The sequence below is a fragment of the Psammomys obesus genome, unplaced genomic scaffold (assembly GCF_907164565.1).
Source record: "Psammomys obesus unplaced genomic scaffold, mPsaObe1.curated_primary_1811, whole genome shotgun sequence".
Classification (NCBI taxonomy): Eukaryota; Metazoa; Chordata; class Mammalia; order Rodentia; family Muridae; genus Psammomys; species Psammomys obesus.
This window is the reverse complement of record NW_026592666.1, coordinates 2,793,287-2,808,930: the sequence shown is the minus strand read 5'-3', so window position 1 is coordinate 2,808,930 and position 15,644 is coordinate 2,793,287. Positions and strand designations below refer to the sequence as shown.

The following is a 15,644-nucleotide window of genomic DNA, read 5'->3' as shown; positions in this document are numbered from 1 at the left end:
CTTTCTTTCTTTCTTTCTTTCTTTCTTTCTTTCTTTCTTTCTTTCTTATTTCTTTTTTTTATTTCAGTAAAGTAAGGTTAAAGCTGCCATGAGGACAGGTCAGAAACATATCATTTAAAAACTAGAGCTGACCATGGCAGTTCAGTGTCCAAGTAGGTTCCATAGTAATAGGATCAGGGACTGTCTCTGATTGGCCTGCTCTTTGATCACCTCCCTGAGTGGGGAGTAGCCTTATCAGGCCACAGAGGAAGACACTGCAGCCACTCCTGATGAGACCTGATAGATTAGGATCAGAGGGAAGCCTGGGAAGACCTTCCTTATCAGAGGACTGGGGGAGGGGCATAGGGAGGATGAGATTGGGAGAGGGGAGGGAGGGAGCTATGGGGGGATACAAAGGGAATAAACTGTAAGTAATAAAATTTTTTTTAAAAAGACACACCTTTGCTCTTCACCCAGTCCCACCCTGTATTCCCGGGACAAGCAATGAAAGCTAAGAGAGAGGACTCAGCACTGGTGAGGTTATTACTATCTTTGTGCTTTCAGGTGTTGGAGATAAGCCTTCGGACAGCTGTTGGAAAGGGTAATAAAGACATTTTCAATGTAAAAAAAAAAAAAAAAAAAAAAAACCTAGGGCTGAGGGAATGGGTTGCCAGGTAAGTGCTAGCTCCACATGTAGAAGACCTGAATTAGGTCTCCAGCACCAACATTTAAAAACAGAAAAGAAAAGAAATGCCAGGCATGATGACATGTGCCTGTAACCCTAGCAGTGGGGACAATAAAAGGTAGACCCCAGGGACCTGGTGGCCAGCACAAGTGCCCCGTCTCAAACAATAAGGAGAAGCCATTGAAGAAGGAATCCCAGTGTCAACCTCTCAGCCTTCACACACTCACAAATACACACACAAGTGAACTTCCTGTCCTTCTAAATATACTGGGCACCCCATATTTAAAGAAAAATTTTAAGATCTTTCATTTGGAATCCTGGATGCTTCCACTTTAAAGCATTTAAAGTTTACCACAGGAAACACACTTGCTGTAATGAACACAGGTCAGGCCTGTGTGCCCTTTAAGCTATTGTTGCAAAAGGTAAAGGTCAAAGTTCTTCAGGGAGAATGGTTTTCCTTAGTAGGCTTCCGAGGTCTCTTTTCATTTGGAGGACTGTTCCACAAACAGACAAATGAAAAATCAACAAAACCTTCACTCAAACAGGATGCAGAAAAGCCCCAAATTGGCTCTGCGCCCTATTTACAAAATCTCTTATATATTAGTCTCTTTACGTTTGCTCATATTTAAAGTGTTCATAAGAAAACCGCAAGTTTTTCTCATCCAGTGTGAAGAAGAGCCTCACAGAATTCTTCTGCTATGCACGTTACAGAATGTTCAGTAGTCTACGGGTTTCATTCACCATTTCCCTAAATCATCCAACTTTAGATTTAGATGGGTTCAGTACAGATAAGGAAAAAGCTAAACTTCAAGGCCACTGGGGAAAAGGGTGAGACGGGAAAGTATACCTACACGTGCTTTTGCCTTTTGCATAAAAGTTAGCACCTTTGAGACCCTTGACTAGAAGACTCTTAAAATAGTCTTTATGGTCTGGAGAGAATGCAGCATTTCATGACATAGCATTGGCGAGAGCTTTTGGGGTAAAAAAGGTTTTAGGCTGAGGAACTGCCAGTGTCTGCGTTTCTTTAGTGATACGGGTGTTTATCAGTAAATTATGCTTCCCAACCTTAAATCTCTATTATGGGCCAAAGTGAGTGAGAAGTAGCCCATATTACAAAGAAGTTATACTGTGTGGGTGGAGGTGGGAATTGGAATTACACTTGTAGGAAAGAATAAATAAACAAACAAACCATATTGACTAGAGCACAGGAATCATGTTGCCAAAGAATTCTGGCCCTGATCATGTTACCCTATTGTGCTTCCCTGAGGCAGCCCATCTGTTTATGCTACAGCTGCTACAGCTAGCTCTGGTGAATCCCAGACCCACAGTTCTAGAAACTACGTGTGCGTATGGCCTTCCATCACTTAGTGTCTCTTGTGCCTTAGAGACTCTAGACTAGTCGTTCTTAACCTTCCTAATGGTGCAACTCTAATATAGTTCCTTATGTTGTGGTGTCCCCAGCCATAAAATTATTCCATTGTGCCTTCATAACTGTAATTTTGCTACTGTTATGAATTGTGATGTAAATATCTGACATGCAGGATAGCTGATATGTAACCTCCAAAGTGGTCATGACCCACCCACAGGTTGAGAACCAGCTACTCTGGACTCTAGAACCACACATCTGACCGTGTTCTGCTTCCATGGTCTCACTGAGGTTCTGGCTGGGTATCTGAGCCTTTGTCTCACATTGGCCCCTCTCACCCAAATCCTTCCTCTTCTGGGTGGCCTGAGAACCACATGGCCTTTCTTGCTTGGAAAGTCCCATCTCTTGTGATCCAGCTGAAGCCTCAGTACTTCTGTAAACTCTTACCATGGGAGGGGAAGCAGGAAGCAATGGAATGGTGAACAAATTCGTGTCTGCTAGTGATATCAGTGCTCTAAGTATCTTCTAAAAGTTCACCCTTGAAGAACTGGACCATCACGTATAGAAGTAACAGGAGGTTTAGGGAAGGAGTCTGGACCTACAGATATTCTACACTCCTTCCAAAAGCCAGTCCCTTGGGCACTGGGCGTGCCTACTTTCATCAACGCTTCCTTGTATTTTACACAAAGGCAGCATATGAGCTAATATCAACTGTGACAAATTCTCTGGCAGTACCCCTGGCTTATAATTGAAGAAACTGAACCCTAGAGAGGCTACTTAGGATAATGAAGGGATAAAAAATGGAACTGATGCCAGGGCCTGCCTGAAATCTACATCTGTGTTCTTTCTGCTGCCCATTCTCTCATACAATAGTTTTCTTCTATTTAACCTGAGAGGGTATAATCTAGATTATGATAAACTGAGCACCAATACCAGGTGCTCAATTTATCATAAACTAGGTCCTGTGAGCACTACTGCCATCCATGGTCTTTGACTCAGGATCCAACAGAGAATCTGGTATGCTTTGGAGGTTTCCATTACTGTGGTTATAAGAATGAAACAAGTCATCATGCTTCAAGGTAGATGCCCCTTAAATTATGAGACGGTTTCTTCATCTTCTTCCTTCCTTAGCCCCTCAAATAACTATTGCACTAAATAACTCCTTTTCTTCTGGCAGAGTGTTCCCTGTTCTGGCTGTTGTGACTGATTGAGCCAACAGAATTCTGTTGTTGGCAGTGGTAGGAAAATAGAGAACAAACCAGACTTCCCAGAACCCTTCTCAATGTTGTGTAAGGTGGTTCTGCGTTGCAGCCTTGACTGCGTCATGTGGTCATCTCCACAGTTTACCTACTGTCACAACGTTTGGTTGGTTGATTAATCTCGTACAGCCCATTTGACTCCGCTAAGAATTTCCCAAACTGCCGTTAGTCCTTTAAAAAAGGTGGACCTTTTACTGCCTGTGATTTTTAATTTGGCTTAAGTTATTATTTGCATGTGCCAAGGCACACATACTATTTAATAGTTTCCTTTTAAAATGGTTTACATATAAATTATGACACTTTCTTGGTAAGAAAATTTTAATACAAGTTTATAGAGGTGAGTCGTTTCCTAATTTCTTCTCCACAATGTTTAGAAATTTGTTTGTTCTTTTTATATTATTCAGTGACGATTGAGTCGTAACAGAATATGGCTGGTCATCATCATTTAACCTGCAGATGGGCAGAAGCCCTTCACCCTCTCTCTGCTCTTGACTTTGCCAACTGGCCCATTTTAAGCAATTAGATGTTTTTGTCCCTTGTAATTCCCCTTAAGTCCATGCTAAATTGGTTCTGCTCCAAGCTTTGTGTTGGAGTTTAGTGATATTTTTGTTATTTTTCTTCAAGGTTCTTCAGATTGTAGCTACCTCAAGTCTGTAAAACCATAGCAGCACTCAGGTCTGAGATGGCTGTTCACACAGTGCTGTAATGACCAAGTTGAGTTAGGCAGAAGGAAGGAAAGAGGAAGGCAGCTCTAATTGTTTCGTGGATGTTTTTTTTTTTCCTTTTCGCATTCAAAATTAATAAAAATGTAAAGCACTATAAACCAGAAAGATCCGAAGTTGAGCCAATCCATGGTTAGTGGGGGTGGTATTGGAATTGAATGATATGCCAAAGAAACAAGAAAGCCACTTTAATGAAAGAATGCTTATTTTTCTTACAAGTTTGCTTTTTATTACAATTTTACTGTGGCTTCTTGATTAAAAATTCCCAGCGTCCAGAAAAAAGAAAAAAGAAAAAAAAGCAGTATGTTTATTTCAAAGATACTGTTTCTGTTGTCTTTCCCTAATAATGCGGTTGATGTGGAAGCTGATTACAAAGCCAAACGGTTTAAAGTAGAATATTTACAGCCTTTCTCATGACAAAATAGAATCATTAGCACTGTTTGAGAACTACTAAGAATCCTGTGGGTAATTGTCAGTCCAGAAAGAGTATTGGTGGGAGGCTGATGCTTGAGGAGGTGGAGGAAAAGACCAGCCTGGGCTGCCCAGCTGAATAGACTGGGCCAGGTGGGGGATGGGCTGGGAGTGAGAGGACCAGAGAGACAGAGACAACAAGTTCTTAGTAAATGAGAGAGAGCACTATTTACTTTATTCTAGCCTTGCTTGATTTTTAATAAAGAGACTGCTGAGCGCATGTAGACTTTACAGCTGATTTAGGCATTTGGAAACATGTGCTCATATGGTAGACAGACATGAGGACCTTCCTTTGTTGGCTTTATTATAGCCTCAAAGCCAGTCTGTTGTCCCTGGTATCATTAGCTGAGTGTTTGATTTGTCTTTAGCTACCATTATCTAAATGGGTATCTTTGACTCCCTCTGAGGAAGAGTTATTTTTGCAAAATAAAACCACTAATTCCATGCATGAAAATGTCGAGTCTGGTGTAGAAATCTACACACAGGGATTGTGGCCTTGGAATGGAGAGGTACAAAATAAGATGGTTTTCTGACAGAGTGGGGTCCTTGTTGAACTGTCTCCAGACAGCAATGGCAGGGAATGCCGTCAGATATTCAGGTCCCCAGCTGGTCTTTGCAAAGAGGGTAAGAAACCTTTAACAGATGAACTTACCCAAATTGGCAATGCTGTTCTTTATATACAGTTATGGGCATCATGGCATAAGGTCACTTTTTCTGACTCAGGAGTGTAAGTAAGACATCAACAGATTATGTCATTAAGAAGATCTGTGGAAGTCAACAATAGTGTTATGTATATATAAATGTTTCAAACATTCCTTCTGGCACTATTTTCACATAGATATTTCCAATGCCCAACAGGGAAGAAGCCACTAGCAACACTCAGAAAGTACACTGTCCAAGAAGAATAAATGTTAAAAGGCTTTGTGATTTTATTGGTTTGGCTTTGATTTTTTTTTAACAACAAAAAAAAAAAAAAAACAGCCTCCACCATCTATCCAGAAAGGCAAATTGTTGACACTAGAATCTATAATTCAACACAGTGTATTGATTTGCTTTTCTATGCTCTGCATGGATGCTGGAAGTCATCAGCTGAATTAAATATCACCCACATTGTGGTGACTCACCATGGATCATTGGTTATTTTTTGTTTTTGTTTTTGTTTTTTAAGCAAATTGATAAAGTCCTATTTTTTCAAATCCTTGAACCATTTCAATTTACATCTTCGCTTTTTATTTTTATTATTGTTGTTAAGTTGTGTGAGTTCTTTGTTTATTCTACACACTCTTACCAGATAGATGATTTGCAAACATTTTACCCATTCCATAGGCCTTTTTTTTTTTTTTTACATTCTTTGCAAGTATTCTTTTCGATATCAGTTTTTTTGTTGTTATTATTTTGTTTTGTTTTTTAATTGAAGGTGAAGTCTAACTGATTAATTCTTTGTTTTTCACTGTTGGTTTGGTAACATATAGAAGAAGCTACTGTGCAATCCCACGATCACAGTTTATACCTGTGTTTCCTTTAAGAGATGTATAGTATTAGCTCTTCATTTAACTCTATTGCACTTGCCTTCATTTTGTTTGGAGTACTAACCAGTTAAGGGTCTCAGTCCATCTTTTTGACACGGATACCCAACATCTCATCACTGTGTTGAAAAAAAAATTCTTCCCAATTAAAAGACCATTGTACCATGTGTGAATTCTGTTACCCCAATTTCCTGTATTTTTACTGTCCATCTATACCACTTTGATCATTGTAACTTGTGGCTAAGTTTTGAAACGGGCAGGTATGAGTTCTGTTGGCAAGTTCTCTACTTTTGTTTGTTTGATTGGTTGTTTAAGATTACTTTGACTGTTCTGTGTGCTTTTTATTTTTCTACTTTGGTTTTTATGTCTTTCTCAGAACCTGTTTAAGAGGTATGGATTTCTCATTACTATGACAAACATCTAACAGGAGCAACTTGAGGCGTTTATTTCAACTAGTAGTTGAAGTGTGCAGTCCAGGGTAGCTGGGAAGTTGTGGAGGCTGTGGGAGCACAAGGCCTCCCAGCTGTCCCAGTTAGGAAGCAGGGTAAGACAAATGCTGGTGCTCAGAGTGCCTCCTCCTTCTATTCAGTCCGGGATCCTGCTCCTGGGATAGTGCCACCATGCCCACATTTAAACTGGGTTTCCCGCCTCAGGTAACTCAGTCTAGAAACTTCTTCATAGACTTGTCCAGAGGCTTGTCACTAGGTCATTCTAGATACTGTCAAGTTTACAATATTAACCATAGCCACATTATAATGAATCTATGTATAGATCGATTTGCAATGTATTGTTACCAATTCCCCCATTTTTAGTGTGTGTGCATGTGCAGGGGCACATGGTGGGGTGCATTGTGTGAATGCATGTGGAGGCCAAAGCCAACGCTGGCCAACTTTTCTCTTTGGGGGTCTGCTTTATTTACTGTTCCTTAGTCCCCAAATGCTGGGGCTGTAGGAGGGCTGCCATATCCATTCAGCTTTTTCTTAGATTCCGGAACTCACGCTCTGTTCACACTTCCAGCAAGCTCTTTGTGTGCTGAACCATCTCCCCAGACTCCTTAATATTTTCAATAAGAATTAATTAAACAATGCGGTGCTAGAGCAGTGTCGGCTGTGAGGTGATTCTAACTTGGGCCCACTGAAGAAGGTAAATATTCAGAAGTAGCAGAATTCATGCTTCCATCTTTTACTCCATGCCTCAGTAAAATTCCAAAGATTTCTGTGATCTTTGTGTTAAGCTGTGCTGGCTATGCTACATGAGCAGTTCTGTCTGTTTTCGTGCGATCGCTTACTTCTTTGTGTAGGGAGCATCTCACACAGGTGGGTGACGCCTGAGGCAGCCTCTCCCACGCCAAGCTGCTGAGTCTTACAATGATGCAGGGAGTTATTTTCTCAACTTGCCAGTGCTTATGTATGGCGCTGTGATTTGAAGCAAAGTCAAGAAAGAAGCAAGCCCTAACGAAAAATGAGTAGGGTATGAAATCAGACCACAGTGGTCGTGGCAAGATAGTTTTCTGGCATGGAGCACTGCAACAGATGTGTTCTGCTTTTTTTTTTTTTTTTTTTTTTTTCCTAGAGTCTTAGGAACAACTAATGGTTTTGGACTGTAACAAGAGCTGGTTATTCTGTTTTTCACAAGCAGCTGCCTTCAAAGTTTGTTTTTTTTTTTTTTTAAAGGGGAAAAAATCATAATGATATTTGCCACCCAGAATATGGAAATGAGGCCAAATTAATTTTGAAGTATGCTTCCACAAGGATTAACTGGGAATGAGATGAATGTTTGCATGTGAGTCAGAGTTGGGAAGGAATGTTAATTTGCCTCTTGCTGTTCTGCTCAGAAACAAATTTTGCAATGTATTCACTGAGTAAGCCTCATTATTCTTTGTTAATAGCTCTTTTGTCGGGTGTCTTCTGCAAACACTGTTAGGTAGGAAATCATAAACAGGACTGGAGTGATAGGTTCCCACCTCCCAGGTTGGCCTGTGTGTAACTCCAGCTCCCAGGGATCTTATGCCCTCTTCTGGCTGTCATTGATGCATGCACACATACACACACCATTACATTTTAACTCCTGGGTCAACCTGTTAACCTATTCTGTTCTGAGACCTGTTCAAAGAAATGCTGATTCCGTATGTGTCAAAACATTATTCATGCTGGGCATATTAGTGTACACAAATAATCCTATCACTTGGGAGATTGAAACAGAAGAATTCTTGAATTCACGGCCAGCCTTGAATATACTAGGAAGTCCTATCTCAAAAAAAAAAAAAAAAAAAAAAGGAAATTTTAAAAACACAAACAACAGTATTTTCAATGTCTTCTAGACTTAGGAACAACCTATGTTGTCAATGGGCAAAGTCTAGTTCATTTCAACCACCGTTGATAGAAGATGCACTGGCTAAGGCAAGGAATTTATTAGCCATTTAATGCATTTAACTCTTTGAAGATGTTGCTGACTTGCATGTGTTCATAAAAGCGTTAGCTATGTCTTGTGCTTGAAGTAGCCTCTGGCCCCTATGAAATTACCTTCTCCCTGTCTTTGCTTTTGCTTATGTGGCATTTAGATGGATCTTCTCACCCTGAGACAAGGTAACCAGTTGTGTCCCTGAGTCTGCAGCTTCCCCTGTGACATTGAACTCTATGCAGCTGCTCAGTGGGCCAGTTGTGAGACTAGAGACATGGTTGTCCTAAACAAGGAAAATGGCCGGGTAAAATTACATTCTGGTAGGGCCAGTAGCCTAAGCTGTTCTGGCCTTGGAACACCAATTGTGTCTGCTCTTCCTGAGGTTGTAATAGTCAAGTGACACTGTCCAGTAACACAAGTTACTTTTGAACAGCAGGAACTTCTGGGTACAAGAGTAGTGCAAAGTTAAGAGTGTGAAAGGGATCTAAGCATGTTGATGTGATCATACTTACTGCCATTGTATAGTGTTTTTATTTAGGAAATAGTGAAAGCAAACCAAATTTCACATTCTAAAATGTGTAGGTTTGGAGGCTTTTTGTTTTTTGTGTTTGTTTGTTTGTTTGTTTGTTTCAATGTGTGTGGCCATTTGTCTGAACGTATGCGTGTATGTGTATCCTATGCTTGGGGCCTGTGGAAGCCAGAAGAGTGTCACATCCCTTGGAATTGGCGTTAGAGAGGGTTGTGAACTGCCATATGGATGCTGGAAACCGACTCCAGGTCCTCGACAAGATCACCAAGTACTACTGACCACTAAGCCATCTCGCAGGCCCCTGCAGGCCTTTTTAATTTTTTTTCAAGAGACTTAGATATTTGAAATTCAAAATTAATTGTTATTTTAAAAAATACTTAATTCCATTTTGTAATTATTGAGTCTTGGAAAGAATTAAATTGAGAGTCTTCTTAAATGGAAGCTAATATCTTTTCTAGAAAGGAAGGTTACTAAACATACTCATTCTGCTGTGATATAAAAGAACTAGCCCATGTCTAGCCCATGTCTAGTTATTTTTATGACATTAAAATAAATCATTCTGTCATCTTTCTTTGTTATAGTGAAACTTCTTTAAGAACTCTAGGTAAATGAAGTACTTCATGCTACAAGTTTCCAAAGATTTCAATAACAGTTCTCCAAAGTTTTATTTGTGAAATGTAGTTTCTGGTTACAGTTCTAAGTGTAGTCTTCTAATAGTAAATATCTGTTGCCCAATACAAAGAAAATAACCTTTAGTGTTGCCACTGAGGTGTCATTAGGTGAATGACAGTTTTTAGTTATTATTCTTCATTATTTAAAAGAAGTTTTAATATGTATAAATTTAAGAAGACATATATAAATTATAAACATATGTAGAAATATATATATATATATATACATACATACATACATATATGTAAGGCTGGGATGTGTCATACTTAGTTAAGAGAGTGCTTCCTAGCCTGTGTGAAGTCAGGGTTCAATCTCCAACACCGCCCAACATTTGGCATGATGGTATAATACCTCTAATGTCAGCACACAGGTAATTGTAGACAGAGAGATCAGAAATTTAAGACCTTGGCTACATAGTGAGGCTAGGTCAAGATTGCATAAAACGTTATCTTAAAAAAAAAAGTTTATGAACGTATATTGCCATCATTTTGCCATTGTGAATAACAAGAAGATCCAAGAATTAATCAAGGGCATACAGCATCAATAAGTTATATATTGAATACCTACAATGTTCCAATTCTGTCAAAGATATAGGGCATAGTCTTTCTTACTCAGATAACTTAGAATAATGTAGAGTCAGCTTGGGGAGACTTCAGCTCAACTCCAGGACGAGGCGTTGTTCTCATGAAGGCAATTGGTGCAGGCTGATCAGCTCTCACTAGGTGTTCTCATCTCGTTCTTACGCCTAATGTCACCTAGTGAGGATTGCTAGAGCAAGAGGGAGCCTCGCTTTTCAACTGGTCCAGCCACATTATTTCACAGGTATTGGCCGTGCTTCACATCTGGTCAGTAGCCCACAGACTGATTCATTTCATTGTTTTTGATCCAAAGGTGCTTGCTTAGCGCTAATGCCAAATCCAAAGATGGATTTGGGAATAATATAAGTAGCTTTAACATCTTTTCATTGGAAGTGTCATGGGCTGAAGAAAAGTTTCTCTTTTAGCAAGATCTTTGCACACTTAGGACCACGTTAAGGTAGTGAAGCAGGGTACATTTTATAGAACATGCAGGTGTGTCATTATCCATTTGCTCAGAACTCATATGCCAAAGTAGGACAAATGCACCTTCTTCTGTGTGGTTGCCACTGTTAGAGATTTTCTGTACAAAAAAAGCTGACATTTCTGTAGTTCATGATAACATAATCCTCAGTGATGACTTCACTATTGCTTCTTAATCCGCAAGGGACCAGGCAACTGTGCTCTGCAAATGTTTGTGGCCAGAGTCTCTGGCAGACAACATGTAAGTGTTGTGTGTTGTTGCTGGCCATTAAAACAGACCGGTGAAGTGGCCTCCCCTGCCAGCCAAAGGAGATTGCTTCTTAATTGTGGAAGCATGGTTTATTTGCTTCCACTCAAGTATACAAAGAACAAATAACAAATAATTTAATGAAAAGTTCTGTGCATGTTTATATTATTGCTATTATCTTCATTTTGATCACAGACTCTTTTAGCTTCCCTAAGTCTTGCTTAATCCTTAAAATAATCCTAGACAAGCAAAGTCTATGGCTTTTCCCTTAATTTACTATTGTATTAATTTATGTTTTGGAAATAGTTCTGTGTATGCCAGCCTGCTCTCAAATTTACCACCCTTCTGCTTCAGCATCTCTCATACTGTGGAGCACTGTAGTTGTCTTTCTTTATTCTCTTTCGTGAGTCTAACATTGCAGGAAGCTGACATCCTGTCCTCAGCCCTGGGTGTATTAGTTCTGTTCTCCATATGTCTACAGTGCCCATCTTAGTGTCGACTTCTTGGGGTTAAATATACATTTGTATCTTCTCACAAAAAAAAAAAAGCTCATGCCCAAGGAATGACTAATAGAATCAGTTCTCATCATGTGGCCTTGGACCACCAGCAGCAGCAACAGCACTGAGAAATCGTTGGAAATGTACATTCCTTATCCTCATTCCCAGCCTGATAAACCATCAGTGTGGAAGATGGATGTGTCAATTTTTATCTCAGTGGCTAAATACCTAACATAAATAAACTTAAAAGACCATCTTTATTTTATAATATATCTGCTTTTCAGAAATCTGAGTCTATGGTCTCTTGGCCCTATTGCTTTGGGCTTAGGGCGACTATATAATGGCCAGAGGAGCTTCTTAGTCTGTGGTGGCCAGGGGAGAAAGCAAAGACAGGAAGAAGGAATAAAAAGAGGAGAATCCCTTTTGAAAACAAGTCCCCAGTGACATAACTTCCTCCACATATAGGTTGATCTCTTAAAAGTTCTGCCACTGCTCAATAGCCCCTTGAGCTACAGACCAGTTCCTTATTACATGGACCTTTGGAGGAAATGTAAGATCTAGAAGTATTGATGCTCAGTCTAAAGTTATGGTTCTCAGTTATTATTATAGTAATGGTGCTCAGTCTACAGTGATATTGTGCAATTACTATTATAATAATGGCTGTCAGTCTACAGTGATATTGCTCAGTTACTATTATGGTACTAATGCTCAGTCTACAGTGACAGTGCTCAGTTACTATTATAGGAATGATACTCAGTCTACAGTGATAGTGTTCAGTCTAGACTATGCTAATGGTCCAAGGTCTAGACATTGTAAAGGACCTAAGGTATAGCTCATCTTCAGAGAGAGACACTTTTATTATTGTTATCTTTTTTAAGACTGGTGGGCTGGAGGAATAGCTCAGCAAGTAAATCACATGCTGCACAAGCATGAGGATCTGAGTTTGAATCCCCCCTTCCCATGTAAAGTGGGGCATCATCAGCATCATCTGTAATCCCTACAGGAAAATGGGAGGCAGACATAAAAAACTGGAAGCTCACAGCATGAACAACAAAAAGAAGGCCCTGTCTCAAACAGGTTGGAAGGCAGAGACTGGAGACTGAGGTTGTCCTAAGAGTTTAGAAAAACTGCAGTAGATAATGTTGACTGTGAATGCGAAAATTCAGGAAGCTCAGGGAAGCTGTTGAGTTTGTTAGCCTAATTGGTCTATGCACGTGAGGTTGTCTGCTCTCCTCCTCCAGGATCTTACATATGCTGTGTGAGCTTAGAGCTTTCATACATAACTGTGTAGTTATGTATGAAGGAGCATTTCCTAATATGCTACTGTCTTCCCCTCTTGTTTATTAGAATAGGTGATGTCAAGAGAAATGGGTTCTACTTATTCTTTGAGTTTCTGTTTGTTTCATTGTACTTTCCGTACCTTTTATCCAAAATACCTGGGATTAGAAATGTTCTAGATTTCAAAATTTTTCAAATTTGGGGCGTAATGATACCAATTTTAACTATCATCTTTAGTCCAAAGATCTGAAATTCTATATAAAGCTATGAAAGCTTTAGATTTCAGAGCTTCCTACATGTAAAGTCTCAGGGCATCCCATGATAGAAATATTCTGAGGATACCAGTGAGAGCAGCAGTAACCCTAAAATTTCCTGCTAAGAACCAACCTGAGCCGTTTCCAGACTGCTGCTGGCAATGCCTGTGATGCCAAGCTAAATGGGAAGAAGCTGTCTCAAGAAAAATACTAGGTGGGGACCAAGGGAGAGATTCTATAAGCCAGTAGTCAGGCCTGTCAGGATGCACTTAGAGCTGAGCCCGTGTTTCCTTTCCCTCTGGCGGGGAGCCAGTGTCTCGCTTCTGGAGTGGCTTTTTTTCTCGCACACTTAAGCAGAAGCCTTCTTACACCTGAAGATAAAGCACCTCCTTCATTCAGGTGCAGAGGGAAAACTTAAGCCAGGGCAATCTGAGGATTGCTAAAAACACAGCCTGTCCTTTGATAAACAGGGAGCCATCGCCCTGGAAGTCAAACACTGGATGAAAATGTGGGAAAAGTTTGGTAGTCCGTTCTCTTTGATGTGGAGAGAGAAAAGCTGGCTTCCTTTCCCACATTCAGCAAGGGTCTGCGTCCACCTGCTGCTGACAGCTCTTCAAGGGAACTTGAAAGTGTTGCAGAAGCCTCACAGGTTGCAGATTAAGGATCTAGGGTGATTAAGTGGTTTGATCAAAATCAGAGACAAAAAATGGTCAGGGGTCAAGGGCTTCTTCATATCTTGCCAAAGTTCTTCTGAAATCAAAGTGAGTCTTTAAATACCTGGGGTGTGGATAAATGAGATACCTTTTCCTTTAAAAAAAAGTGGCCACGCACAATTGGGAGCCCTTTGTAGACATCAGAGTGTTCAAATATGGCCTTGTTTCTAGAGCTTGAGGCAAGTGTCAAAAGCTGGCAGGTTCCTGGGAACTAGAGTGTTCATTCTGACACATCGTCTCTGCATGTCTGTCCCTCACCGCACAGACAGCAAACAGTATTTTTCAGGATCTCAGTTCAGTTGCTGTAAGTACTTGGATCTGAAAGTCTCACTTAGAACGCACTTAAGAAGAAAAGTCACTCTCTGTGGAAAATGGTATCCTGGAAGTCATCATGTCTCAACTTACACTTGGGACCAAGTAAAGTATAATCTGGAAGCGTTCTTGTTTAAAAATATAGGATCTTGGACTCTACCTCATACTCACAGAAATTCACTTATTCTCTACTGCCCACAATTCTTTAAAATTTCAGGAGTTTTAAAACTCATGTTTATATGTGCTGGTAAAAATACAAGTTTTCTTAGGAATTGATGGTGTATTTGTATATATTTTTGACACAAAAAATTGAAAGGCCTGATTAATTTATCCTGAGATGTTAGCCTCATGAATTTCTATCAGTGTTACATACAGTCTCTGCTTAGTGGTAAGGAGAAAGTAATGCACATGGATACAATCCGCACCTCAGGTTTCAAGTTGCAGTCCTTCCTAGATTGCTTCATGTGGTGTGGACATACAGCTGTGTGTGCAGCTTTTAGTCCTTGTCTTCATCAGGGTTACTATTGTGATAAAACGCCATGACAGCTTCGGGAGGAGAAGGTTTGTTTAGCTTCTGTTTCTCATCGAAGGAGTGAGGACAGAAACTCAGAAAGGGGCAGGAGCTGATGCAGAGGCTGTGGAGGGCTGTTGCTCACTGGTTTGCTCCCCTGGTTTTCTCAGTCTACTTTCTTATAGAATCCAGGTCTACCTGCCCAGGGATGGCCTCACCCACAATGGGCTATGTGTAAGAAAAGATCCTACACACAGGCTTGTATATAGCCTAATCTTTCAGAGGTATTTTCTTAATTGAGATTCCAACCTCCCAGATGGCTTAAGCTTGTGTCAAGTTGACATAAAACTCAACAGCACACTTCACACAATCAGAAAGATGACCAGCAACAGCCCACATTGTCTTGTCTTAAGCTTTTCCATTCGGTGGACTGGGTGTAGCCAGGGAGTGTTTGGCTAGGAATGTTTTCAACTACGAAAGGATCATCAAGCTGTATTCCTGTTTTCCACAACAGCATGTATTTCCAGGAGGCCACTGCATAGAATATTACAGAGAAAGGGTATTTACTTTGAAGTTTGAATACAACTTTGTTAGGTGGCGCAGTGTTGATGTTGCAAGTCATCGTTCAAGTCATTGGCATAAACTGCTTTTCTCTTTGTTTTGGTTGTGTGTGCATGTGTCTGCTTTTCTACATGTGTAGGGCAAAAGACAATATCGGGTTGTTTCTTAGCTCTTCCCACCTTCTGTTTGAGGTAAGGTCTCTGGTCTGCAACACAGCAACTGGACTAGAAAGGCGGGCAAATACAGCCCCAAGGATTATAAGCACACACAACACTGCACCTCTTTCTCTCTCTGTCTGTCTGTCTGTCTGTCTGTCCATCTCTCTCTGTTCCACTCTCCCTCCCTTCCTTTTCTCCCTTCCTTCTCCCTCTCTCTCTCTCCTCTCCCCTCTGTGGGGTGGGGAGGGAATATGACATAAAACTCACTCGTGTGTGTGTGTGTGTGTGTGTGTGTGTGTGTGTGTGTGTGTGTGTTTACTAGCCACAGAACTCAGGTCCTTTTCTACCAACCACGCCCCCGGCCTGCCCTAACTACTTATTAACTTCAATTACTGTTATCTAAGGAGAATAAACAGTGCAAGCATAGGGCTGGCAGGCTTCACTCT

General features: G+C 40.5%; 1 protein-coding gene across 4 annotated transcripts in view; it reads left to right on the top strand.

Annotated features, from left to right (window-relative positions):
• The window catches only part of App (amyloid beta precursor protein), a 231,916-nt gene that overhangs the window by 179,973 nt on the left and 36,299 nt on the right, over positions 1-15,644 (top strand). The window lies entirely within an intron of this gene.